The sequence below is a fragment of the Schistocerca americana genome, chromosome 9, assembly GCF_021461395.2.
Source record: "Schistocerca americana isolate TAMUIC-IGC-003095 chromosome 9, iqSchAmer2.1, whole genome shotgun sequence".
NCBI classification, from domain to species: domain Eukaryota; kingdom Metazoa; phylum Arthropoda; class Insecta; order Orthoptera; family Acrididae; genus Schistocerca; species Schistocerca americana.
This window is the reverse complement of record NC_060127.1, coordinates 26,650,446-26,663,558: the sequence shown is the minus strand read 5'-3', so window position 1 is coordinate 26,663,558 and position 13,113 is coordinate 26,650,446.

Here is a 13,113-nt window from a genome sequence, read left to right as displayed (position 1 = left end):
ATGACGCTGCGAGTGTGTGGGCCATCAGTTCCGCTTTTTCTTCCGCAGAATATGCTGGTCCGTCGGGCCCTTGTAGCGTGGGGGTGTACAGTTTCTCCCTGGTGAAGTGTCGGGCCATCTGCCACGCGCCAGGTCGCGTGGTGTCCAGGACTTCGAGTTTCTGGTCCCACTGTTGTGGCTTAAATGTTTGTATTTTGTCCCGTATTATTCCCTGGAGCCTGTTCATGTGCTGTTTCAAGTGCTGGTGCCTGCCAATGTCTCCTGAGGTGGTTCCTCATTGAGATAAGGCCCAAGATCTCCTGGGGCAGGGCAGCACTGTGTTGTTGTGGTGTGCGGATCGGTATGGTGTCGGTTATTGCGTCTTGGGCGGCGCTGGTGCGGGTTTCAACTGCCTCATCAATTTGAGTTGTCTCGTTAATCGCGTGGGTGGGCGGGATGCGACTCATTACTCGCGCCCATTAAGCTGACGATTCCCGTAAGAGTTCGGGCAACCTGTGCGCATTCGCACAGACAAAGGTCTATGGCTGGGTAGCCATTTAACTATATATGAAGATAGTAACTGTTCTCAAAAGAACAGATACCACTGATGACCGCACAGCTTCTCTACAATAAATGATAATTAATTATCATTTATTCTAGAGAAGCGTCAAGGATCTTCAATAGTATCTGTTCTTTCGAGAACAGTTACTACGAAGTGCATTCAAGTTCTAAGGCCTCCAATTTTTTTTCTCCAGACTGGAAAGAGATAGAAACATGAGCATTGTTTTAAAATGAGGCCGCGTTCATTGTCAATACGTCCCAGAGATGGCAGCACCGTACAGCGGATGGAATTTTACCGCCAGCGGTGAGAATGAGAACTGTTTTAAATACTTAAAATGGCGACGTTTTCCTTACTTGAATAGCGTGCAATCATTCGTTTTCTGAATTTGCGTGGTGTGAAACCAATTGAAATTTATCGACAGTTGAAGGAGACATGTGGTGATGGAGTTATGGATGTGTCGAAAGTGCGTTCGTGGGTGCGACAGTTTAATGAAGGCAGAACATCGTGTGACAACAAACCGAAACAACCTTGGGCTCGCACAAGCCGGTCTGATGACATGATCGAGAAAGTGGAGAGAATTGTTTTGGGGGAACGCCGAATGACTGTTGAACAGATGGCCTCCAGAGTCGGCATTTCTGTGGGTTCTGTGCACACAATCCCGCATGACGAGCTGAAAATGCGAAAAGTGTCATCCAGGTTACGCAACAGTTTCTTCGTGATAACAACTTTGAAGTGATTCCTCATGCTCCCTACTCACCTGACCTGGCTCCTAGTGACTTTTGGCTTTTTCCAACAATGAAAGACACTCTCCGTGGCCGCACATTCACCAGCTGTGCTCCTATTGCCTCAGCGATTTTCCCGCCGGCCGCGGTGGTCTAGCGGTTCTAGTCGCTCAGTCTAGGCGGTCGCAGATTCGAATCCTGGCTCAGGCATGGATGTGTGTGATGTCCTTAGGTTAGTTAGGTTTAAGTAGTTCTAAGTTCTAGGGGACTGATGACCACAGATGTTAAGTCCCATAGTGCTCAGAGCCATTTGAACCATTTTCAGCGATTTTCCAGTGGTCAAAACAGACTCCTAAAGAAGCCTTCGCCGCTGCCATGAAATCATGGCGTCAGCGTTGTGAAAAATGTGTACGTCTGCTGGGCGATTACGTCGAGAAGTAACGCCAGTTTCATCGATTTCGGGTGAGTAGTTAATTATAAAAAAAATCGGAGGCCTTAGAACTTGAATGCACCTCGTATATTCATATATACAAAAACGTTTTATTTGCAAAAGTTAGGTTCGCCTTCTAGTTGGTTCTCTACATATCCCTCACTCCGACTGAGAGGTTTGTTAACGTGCTCGACCCCTCCCTCCGGAGATTCGAGTCCTCCCTCGGGCATGGGTCTGTGTATGTGTGTGTGTGTGTGTGTGTGTGTGTGTGTTTTGTTCTTAACATAAGCTATTTTAAGTAGTGCGTAAGTCTAGGGACCGATGACCTAAGCAGTTTGGTCCCTTAGGAATTCACACACATTTGAACATTTTTTTGTTATCGTGATAACAGCTTTCCAATACCCTCGTCATAGAAGGCAGCAGCCTGTCATTTCCACCTATTCCTTTCGCTGGTCTGCGGCTCGCTGTCTGTGCCAAAATGCTGTTCTCACAGTCTGCGGTTCACGTGAGCGAAGAGATGGAAACCAGATGGAGCCAAGTGGGGGCTGTGTGGTGGGTGATCAAACACTTCCCATAATAAACGCAGCAGCAGCATCGTTGTTGTAAATGCAGTGCGTGTTCCCGGCCATGATCACGATGAAGGAACTGCATGACAGGTTATATGGGCTGCATGAAATCAGGCGAAACGGATCAGCAGTATTGCGCACTTTGCGGGAGGCAGTACATTCTAGGCGTCTTTACGTGCTCACTGTGCGCTCAGAACATAAACTTAAGTGTGATGCGACAGAATGGCATACTAGAGACACTGCCCAACACACCTGCACAAGACTTCATCTGATTTTCATTGTGGTTCTAATTTCGCGACCGTTGAAATGAAAATTGCCCCCTTATCGTCCTGTCTCTTCTTCATGTCATTGTTTTTCCCACACTTCTTTTCCTGCCGATTATGCGGAGGATCTCTTCATTTCTTTTCAGTCCACCAAATTTTCAACATCCTTCTACACCACCAGACCTCTGCGCTTCCGGTTTTCCCTCATTCCATGATTCACTTCTATACACTGCTGTGTTCCAAAGATACATTCTGAGAAATTTATTTCTCTAACACCGTTGCTTGATACTAGTAGCCTTCTAGTCCACTACCACTTTAAGTAACTGAGACGTGTTGACTAGATCAGCGATATTCCCGCCGCCGGTATGGGTCATCTTTCCGGTGGTGTGCGCAGAGCGATCGCTGGCGCCACCTACCGGGCCGATCTGGAGCGTGAGGGAGGAAGAGGGAGTGATTTTGCTTTTGGACGCCGAGCAGTAACGGCGTTTTGGAAACCGTGGCGGACATCTAAGGTCCGGTGTCAGCCAGCAAGCAGGACACGTCCAGAAAGGGCTGTTTACCCGGGTGACGGCGCCGTGGCAAATATCGCCGCTTGCTTCATCTCTCCTGGCATCGGGATCTGAGGCGCCTGGCTTCGTCGAACAAGCAAGAGGGTAAGAGCCTTGCTTGTCCTGTAAATTGTGGTCGGAATCCACTACTGGGTTCTGTGCGGTTGATTGTATTTTCTTGGGTGGCCGTCGCTACTCCTACTGAGTCCGCTTTCAGTGTGTTGATTTTAATCGGTCTAATACGTAGTGTTTTAAGGTGTATCTGTTGTGATCATTAACATTCACGAGGGCCTGGAGTGCTGAGACATTCCGTTGTAGATCCCTACTGTCAAGGTTGAACCGCCATTGAAAGCAGTTTGCTGGCCCTTGTTTAAGTACAGCCTGGTTATTGTATTTGTATCTCACCACGGAGTTAAGATGGCCAGTCGCTCTCTCTCTCTCTCTCGCTCTCTCTCTCTCTCTCTCTCTCTCTCTCTCTCTCTATATATATATATATATATATATATATATATATATAGAGAGAGAGAGAGAGAGAGCAGTAATGTTATTACAATTCAGAGAAAATATATCCAGGGAAATGTTTTCTCTCTCTCCCTCTCTCTCTCTCTCTCTCTCTCTCTCTATATATATATATATATATATATATATATATATATATATATATATATATATATCTCACCACGGAGTTAAGATGGCCAGTCGCTCTCTCTCTCTCTCTCTCTCTATATATATATATATATATATATATATATATATATATATATATAGAGAGAGAGAGAGAGAGAGAGAGAGAGAGAGAGAGAGAGCGACTGGCCATCTTAACTCCGTGGTGAGATACAAATACAATATATATATATATATATATATATATATATATATATAGAGAGAGAGAGAGAGAGAGAGAGAGAGAGAGAGAGAGAGAGGGAGAGAGAGAAAACATTTCCCTGGATATATTTTCTCTGAATTGTAATAACATTACTGCTACGTTTCTGTTTGAACTAATAGTGTGAGAGACACGTGCATAGTTTTGAAATCAGTAGTTTCCTAAATTCTTACCAATTACTGAGAGGCCACTTGTTATTGTGTGTTTAATAGCCTGAAACGGATTCTATTATTGGTGGTACTAGAATTCCTTCAATGACAGTAAATAGATATTAATTTTACTGATGTTTTGTAATGAGTTAGCCGAGCGGTTAAAGGCGCTACAGTCTGGAACCGCACGACCGCTACGGTCGCAGGTTCGAATCCTGCCTCGGGCATGGATGTGTGTGATGTCCCTAGGTTAGTTAGGTTTAAGTAGTTCTAAGTTCTAGGGGACTTATGACCACAGCAGTTGAGTCCCATAGTGCTCTGAGCCATCTGTAATGAGTTATTGTGTTTCTAGTTTACTTAAGGGAGATGTCAGTCTGTTGTAGATACGCACTAGTTCTGGGATTTTCTCATGCCCATTCGTGACCGTTGCTGCTCCCGTCTGGGGTTCCAGGTCGAGCCTGTATTGGAAACAGCTGAGCGGGCGGGCGTCCATTTTCCGAGCGTAGTTGTTGAATCTCACGAGCTTGTTTGCTCACATGAAATTTTATGTTTCATATCCTAAATTATGTGGTGCCTACCATTTAAGTAACCTGTTGTGTGCCATGGTATCTGATTGTTGCCTGAACTCTGAATTATTTTAGTAATAACAATCACTGTCGTAATGAAAGAGTACATTGGTTAAATTTTAGTAAATTGTTCTTCAGCTTGATTACAATTTAGAGTATATGAAATTCAACTCATTTCAGTAAATGTGTAATAGGCCATAAGTGCCGCGTTTTTATGAATGTTTAAAATTGAAGTAATTTATTTTCACCTGGAAGGTAATTTTTAAAGATGTGTGGTAGTTTTAAACATGTGATGGTTTTATTTGTCAAGTTCTCTTGTTTAAAGGTACTAAACAAAATGTTCGGTGCACCTGTCGATGGTGATTACCTGATTTGTTACTTTGGTCCAGTCCTACCACCCTACAGCCTATTGTGCTGAGTTTGTGTCGTTGCGTAAAAGATGGAATTATGTGTTGTCTCGACACTTCAGTAATTAGTAGTTCCCCCACCCCAGTTGTCCTGTTTTAGGTCTACACCTTAGTACTATCCTCTGCAATTCTTCACTTGCAATCAATTCCACTAGCATGAATGGTGAAGTGGCAGTTGGAATAACCAACTCACTGGAGAGTTGCCTGCGGGATGTCTGGGAGGAGGAGGGGTAAGAGTAGATTAGTGTTTTACGTGCTGTCGACAACGAGGTCATTAGAGACGGAGCACAATCTCGGATTAGGGAAGGCCGGGGAAGGAAATCAGCCGCACCCTTTCTGAGGGAACATCCCGGGATTTGCTTTAAGAGCTTTAGGGAAATCGTGGAAAACCTAAATTTGGCTGGCTGGATGCGGATTTGAACCGTCGTCCTTCCGAATGCGATTCCAGTGTGCTAACCACTGGGATGTCTGGTAGCGGACGCCACAGACTGTATCACTATCCACTTTTGTGCAATCAGTAGTTTCTCCCTAAGTGATGAACTAGCCGTTGTGTATAACTTCGTACACAATGGTAAGGAGAGGTGGGCTGCGGAATGGTGCAGCAAATGTTGTCGTAGGAAAACTAGACATTAGCAGAAATGTTCAGCGCAAACGTTAACATAGTAAACAGAAGAGTTACTTAAATTTTATTTCTTCAAGCATACTAAAACTCATTACAAATAACGCATCAAGAAATGGAGTTTAGCTCTCACTCTCAACATGGAAGAGGCTCTGTGAGCTAACGCATTAACGAAGGTGCCAGAGCCGCGACTAGGCAGCGTCTGCATAGTGTCCCGCAGTAAAACGGCCCCACGTGCAAGTGGGCCAGTCTAGCTGCCGCCGGCCGTCCTACATCGCAGCGACAGAGGCTGTTCCCGGTCCAGAGCTGCTGGAGCCGTGGCTCAGCGTGCATGCTCCATTGGGTCCGCCGGATCCCATACGACTACTGTCCGTGTATGACGGATATTTGTGTTGGCTTTCCCAACTTTATGACGACATTGCGGTGGTTTCGATACGTGATACTACAGTAATTCAAAAAATTATACGTTAAGGGGTGGTACAAGGCCTGAAGACAGTAATAGAAACAGTGCATGAGAGTATGACAATAAACGAAAGAGGTTATTCTAAATTCTCAATTGTTTATACTGATGGCGATCTGAACTGGAAATCATAAGTTTCAGAGCTCACTGAACGCCTTAGGTCTGAAACTTTTAGGTTACCAATAAGATTAGATATTGGAAGTAAAAATGTAAGAAAACTGACTTCGTTTTCTTATGTTCATTCACTGATGTTTTATGGCATCATATTCTGTGCTGACTCGCCATTGACGGAAAAAAGGGTTTATTTCACAGAAGCGTGTAATAAGGATGACATGTTTTATACATTCTAGAAGATCTGACAGACAGTTTTTTAAACAGTTGGACATACTGGCAAAAGTCGCACAGAACATTTCCTTCCTCGTGAAGTTTGATCTCAAGAATCACGGTTTGAAATCAACAGTAACATTCGTAAAATATAATCGTGGGAGGAGAAATGGTTTACAGTATCCATCATTCAGCCTTAGCGTGGCTCAGAAAGGAGTGAGGTATTCAGCCAGAAAAATTTCTGACCATCTACCCTGAAATACAAGCAGTTAAATGGACAATACAGTTAACTTCAAACGCGAACTGAAATCGTATCTGCCTGCCAAATTCTTCTACCTCATACAAGAATTTCTGAATGTATGTGTGTGCGTATGCGTGTGCGTGTGTGTGTGTGTGTGTGTGTGTGTGTGTGTGTGTGTGCGTGTGTGTGCGTGAGAGTGTGAGAGCGTTCGCGCGTGGGAGAGGGGGAGAGGGAGAGTGGGGAGAGAGAGAGAGAGAGAGAGAGAGAGAGAGAGAGAGTATATTTAACATAGGTACACTCAACAAAGTTAAATCAAATCACTGTATGCATGGAGAAAACCATGAAAACGATCAGCATGTAGCCATAATTTTCATTGAGAAAGTGTAGTGGAATTGTTCCACATCATGACGAGAGATCGCAATTATGACTCATGCCACGTACAAGCAATTGACTAACTGACCTGAAACCTGGCGCCAGGTCAGTCTGCGATAAAGTACGAATTGAGTCTGTTGCGCCCCACAAGAACTACGTACATGTTTGACAGTGCGTGACGTTCATTCGTCCCAGCAGAGCGGATGATTACGAGTGCCTGTACAATCGAAATGGGACTAATATCATCCTGCACATAATTTAAGAAACCTCTTAAGATATGACAATCAGCAGCGATAAAAAGCATAGGATGAAGAAAGCAGGGGAAAGCATTTAATTAAAAAGGCGACGAAGAGAGTTATTATTCTAATGACTCCAGGGCAATTATCTTCAGCAAAGGATTTTAGGTCTAATCTGAAGAAAACTACCATGGACGCGATTAGAAAATCGAACGTTTACTTATCAAATATGGAATACTTTGTGTATGAATATAACGCAGTACCTTGAAAACACACACACACACACGCACTAAGGGTAAGGTAGATACTGCCTACAGGAAAATTAAAGAGACCTTTGGAGATAAGAGAACCACTTGTATGACTATCAAGAGCTCAGATGGCAACCCAGTTCTAAGCAAAGAAGGGAAGGCAGAAAGGTGGAAGGAGTATATAGAGGGTTTATACAAGGGCGATGTACTTGAGGACAATATTATGGAAATGGAAGAGGATGTAGATGAAGATGAAATGGGAGATACGATACTGCGTGAAGAGTTTGACAGAGCACTGAAAGACTTGAGTCGAAACAAGGCCCCGGGAGTAGACAACATTCCATTAGAACTACTGACGGCCTTGGGAGAGCCAGTCCTGACAAAACTCTACCATCTGGTGAGCAAGATGTATGAGACAGGTGAAATACCCTCAGACTTCAAGAAGAATATAATAATTCCAATCCCAAAAAAAGCAGGTGTTGACAGATGTGAAAATTACCGAACTATCAGTTTAATAAGTCACAGCTGCAAAATACTAACGCGAATTCTTTACAGACGAATGGAAAAACTGGTAGAAGCGGACCTCGGGGAAGATCAGACTGGATTCCGTAGAAATGTTGGAACACGTGAGGCAATACTAACCTTACGACTTATCTTAGAAGAAAGATTAAGAAAAGGCAAACCTACGTTTCTAGCATTTGTAGACTTAGAGAAAGCTTTTGACAATGTTGACTGGAATACTCTCTTTCACATCCTAAAGGTGACAGGGGTAAAATACAGGGAGCGAGAGGCTATTTACAATTTGTACAGAAACCAGATGACAGTTATAAGAGTCGAGGGACATGAAAGGGAAGCAGTGGTTGGGAAGGGAGTGAGACAGGGTTGTAGCCTCTCCCCGATGTTATTCAATCTGTATATTGAGCAAGCAGTAAAGGAAACAAAAGAAAAATTCGGAGTAGGTATTAAAATCCATGGAGAAGAAATAAAACTTTGAGGTTCGCCGATGACATTGTAATTCTGTCAGAGACAGCAAAGGACTTGGAAGAGCAGTTGAATGGAATGGACAGTGTCTTGAAAGGAGGATATAAGATGAACATCAACAAAAGCAAAACGAGGATAATGGAATATAGTCAAATTAAGTCGGGTGATGCTGAGGGAATTAGATTAGGAAGTGAGACACTTAAAGTAGTAAAGGAGTTTTGCTATTTAGGGAGTAAAATAACTGATGATGGTCGAAGTAGAGAGGATATGAAATGCAGACTGGCAATGGCAAGGAAATCGTTTCTGAAGAAGAGAAATTTGTTAACGTCGAGTATAGATTTAAGTGTCAGGAAGTCGTTTCTCAAAGTATTTGTATGGAGTGTAGCCATGTATGGAAGTGAAACATGGACGATAACTAGTATGGACAAGAAGAGAATAGAAGCTTTCGAAATGTGGTGCTACAGAAGAATGCTGAAGATAAGGTGGGTAGATCACATAACTAATGAGGAGGTATTGAATAGGATTGGGGAGAAGAGAAATTTGTGGCTCAACTTGACTAGAAGAAGGGATCGGTTGGTAGGACATGTTTTGAGGCATCATGGGATCACAAATTTAGCATTGGAGGGCAGAGTGGAGGGTAAAAATCGTAGAGGGAGACCAAGAGATGAATACACTAAACAGATTCAGAAGGATGTAGGTTGCAGTAGGTACTGGGAAATGAAGAAGCTTGCACGGGATAGAGTAGCATGGAGAGCTGCATCAAACCAGTCTCAGGACTGAAGACCACAACAACAACAACCTTGAAAATATCAAGGGGAAATTGGGGGTACAGACTGCTCAGCAACTGAATTATGTGTAGGTGGACGCTGTGTTGTAGCACATTCGTCCGCAGAAGTTCATCGAAGACGGTTTTATTCTAAATTTATAATGTCTTACGTTACTGATTCTGTGACAATGAAGGCTTGAGGTGCTCCAAGAGCTAAATTTGACAGAAAATGTACCGGAACACTGGTAGGTATCCACTTAGTTCTTTGAAGTTATACTGCTTTGATACTTAAACGGGAAGCAAATTTCAGTATACATCCACAGTACATATTCTTATATTATTGGTATGGAAATGGATCCGACCTTTTTAATACGACGATCTGATATTAAATCTTCATATAATTAACTACACCAGCCGGGGTGGCCGGGCATATATGTGTGTGATGTCCTTAGTTAGGTTTAACTAGTTCTAAGTTCTAGGGGACTGATGTCCACAGATGTTAAGTCCCATAGCGCTCAGAGCCATTTGAGCCATTTTAATGGTTCAAATGGCTCTGAGCACTATGGGACTTAACATCTATGGTCATCAGTCCCCTAGAACTTAGAACTACTTAAACCTAACTAACCTAAGGACATCACACAACACCCAGTCATCACGAGCCATTTTAACTAACTCCAGAGTATCCAACTAGTTACCATAGCAAATAACTACAGAATATTCACACAAAAGTTAATTCCTATTGAAACAATGTTAGGTTATCCCTGAAAACTGGATATCAGCAGAAATAAGCAAGGAAAGTGCCACATTAATGATTCTCAAAATAGACAAATGGAATAAACTCTGGAAAAACTTTTACGAATTTTGATAAAACCTATAATACTTTGTTTCCTTTCGGAACACTAGCTCTGATCACTTCAATGAATCAGTTGTATTACTTTACTTTCTCCTGTTTTAATAACTAATTTAAGTCTCCCTCTTGTCAGGTTTTCATTTTATAAACGTTACAGTCGTACCCGATTTCGGCTTTGTCATCATCAGAATCATATCAAGAGGTTATCGATACACAGTATCTCGCCAGAAGTTCCGTTGTACACGTGTATCCCCTGCTATTGTAGCACTAGTCCATTGTATTGGTGTACAACGAAATTACTGATGAGATATTTCATATCGATGACCTCTTAATATGCTTCTGGAAAGGGCTTGAAGCTGAAACGCTGAAAATTGTGTAGCTTGTAGATGAAAAAAATAATCAAGTGATTGGCGAGTGGAATTATGATCACCGACTTTTTTCATGATTTTGTCACGCATTGACTATTTTTAATGTTTAATCAGGTGTGTTTTTCCACGTATATTTTGATAAGAACGGCCTTATTTGAACATGTGCTTTTATCGTCTTATTTTCAGTTTAATGGTGAATTTTATGAGCAGATTGGTGGCGTTGTTATGGGAAGCCCCCTCACCCCTCTTGTAGCTAATTTATTCGTGGAAGACTTCGAGGACAAGGCACTGGACTCAGCAAGTTGTAAATCAACGGTTCTCTGGAGGTACGTGGACGACACATTTGTGGTATGGCCGCACGGGATTGATGAATTACATCGTTTTTCTTGAGCATTTGAATTCCATCCACGCTAACATCAAAATGACTATGGAAATAGAAACAGATGGCTGCCTCTCCTTTTTTGTCGTTCGCCGTAAAGTTGATGGCACATCAGGACATGCCGTATATCGGAAACCAACGCACACAAATCTACACTCCTGGAAATTGAAATAAGAACACCGTGAATTCATTGTCCCAGCAAGGGGAAACTTTATTGACACATTCCTGGGGTCAGATACATCACATGATCACACTGACAGAACCACAGGCACATAGACACAGGCAACAGAGCATGCACAATGTCGGCACTAGTACAGTGTATATCCACCTTTCGCAGCAATGCAGGCTGCTACTCTCCCATGGAGACGATCGTAGAGATGCTGGATGTAGTCCTGTGGAACGGCTTGCCATGCCATTTCCACCTGGCGCCTCAGTTGGACCAGCGTTCGTGCTGGACGTGCAGACCGCGTGAGACGACGCTTCGTCCAGTCCCAAACATGCTCAATGGGGGACAGATCCGGAGATCTTGCTGGCCAGGGTAGTTGACTTACACCTTCTAGAGCACGTTGGGTGGCACGGGATACATGCGGACGTGCATTTTCCTGTTGGAACAGCAAGTTCCCTTGCCGGTCTAGGAATGGTAGAACGATGGGTTCGATGACGGTTTGGATGTACCGTGCACTATTCAGTGTCCCCTCGACGATCACCAGTGGTGTACGGCCAGTGTAGGAGATCGCTCCCCACACCATGATGCCGGGTGTTGGCCCTGTGTGCCTCGGTCGTATGCAGTCCTGATTGTGGCGCTCACCTGCACGGCGCCAAACACGCATACGACCTTCATTGGCACCAAGTCAGAAGCGACTCTCATCGCTGAAGACGACACGTCTCCATTCGTCCCTCCATTCACGCCTGTCGCGACACCACTGGAGGCGGGCTGCACGATGTTGGGGCGTGAGCGGAAGACGGCCTAACGGTGTGAGGGACCGTAGCCCAGCTTCATGGAGATGGTTGCGAATGGTCCTCGCCGATACCCCAGGAGCAACAGTGTCCCTAATTTGCTGGGAAGTGGCGGTGCGGTCCCCTACGGCACTGCGTAGGATCCTACGGTCTTGGCGTGCATCCGTGCGTCGCTGCGGTCCGGTCCCAGGTCGACGGGCACGTGCACCTTCCGCCGACCACTGGCGACAACATCGATGTACTGTGGAGACCTCACGCCCCACGTGTTGAGCAATTCGGCGGTACGTCCACCCGGCCTCCCGCATGCCCACTATACGCCCTCGCTCAAAGTCCGTCAACTGCACATACGGTTCACGTCCACGCTGTCGCGGCATGCTACCAGTGTTAAAGACTGCGATGGAGCTCCGTATGCCACGGCAAACTGGCTGACACTGACGGCGGCGGTGCACAAATGCTGCGCAGCTAGCGCCATTCGACGGCCAACACCGCGGTTCCTGGTGTGTCCGCTGTGCCGTGCGTGTGATCATTGCTTGTACAGCCCTCTCGCAGTGTCCGGAGCAAGTATGGTGGGTCTGACACACCGGTGTCAATGTATTCTTTTTTCCATTTCCAGGAGTGTATCTCAAGAGCATTTTTAAATCGAATGGATTTTCTCCGCAACAAATTCATAGAGTAACCTAGAATGCAGGTATGTGATGGGGAAGAAGACAGTAATTCCTTCAGATCTAGTGCGTTTTTGCCCTATGTTGGTGCTCTTTCCTCCAAGATAGGTCGTATTCTAGAGAAACACTGTGTTAAGGTGGTCTTCCGAGCCCCCACGAAGATTGCAGCTTTACTCGGCTCTGTGAAGGACGATTTGCAGCTTCGTAAAGCGGGTGTGTATCAGATTCCTTGCGGAAATTGTGAGAAGTTGTACGTAGGTCAAACAACACTCACCGTTCATGAGAGAAGATACACACGCTTATTGCAGCCAGACAAGTCAGCTGTAGCCGAACATTGTATTGATACAGAGCAGTCCATGAATTAGTGATGTGAAGATTTTAACATCCACCTCTTCCTTTTGGGAATCTGTCTTCAAGGAAGCTATAGAGATTAGATTAGCTAATAATTCAATAAATAGAGATAATGGTTTTAATTTGGACAAAGCATGGAATCCGGTTCTTGGGCTAATTAAACTACAGAGAAGTCATCATGGTGTCACCGCCGCCGATCATACATCGATAAGCGAATCGAATGT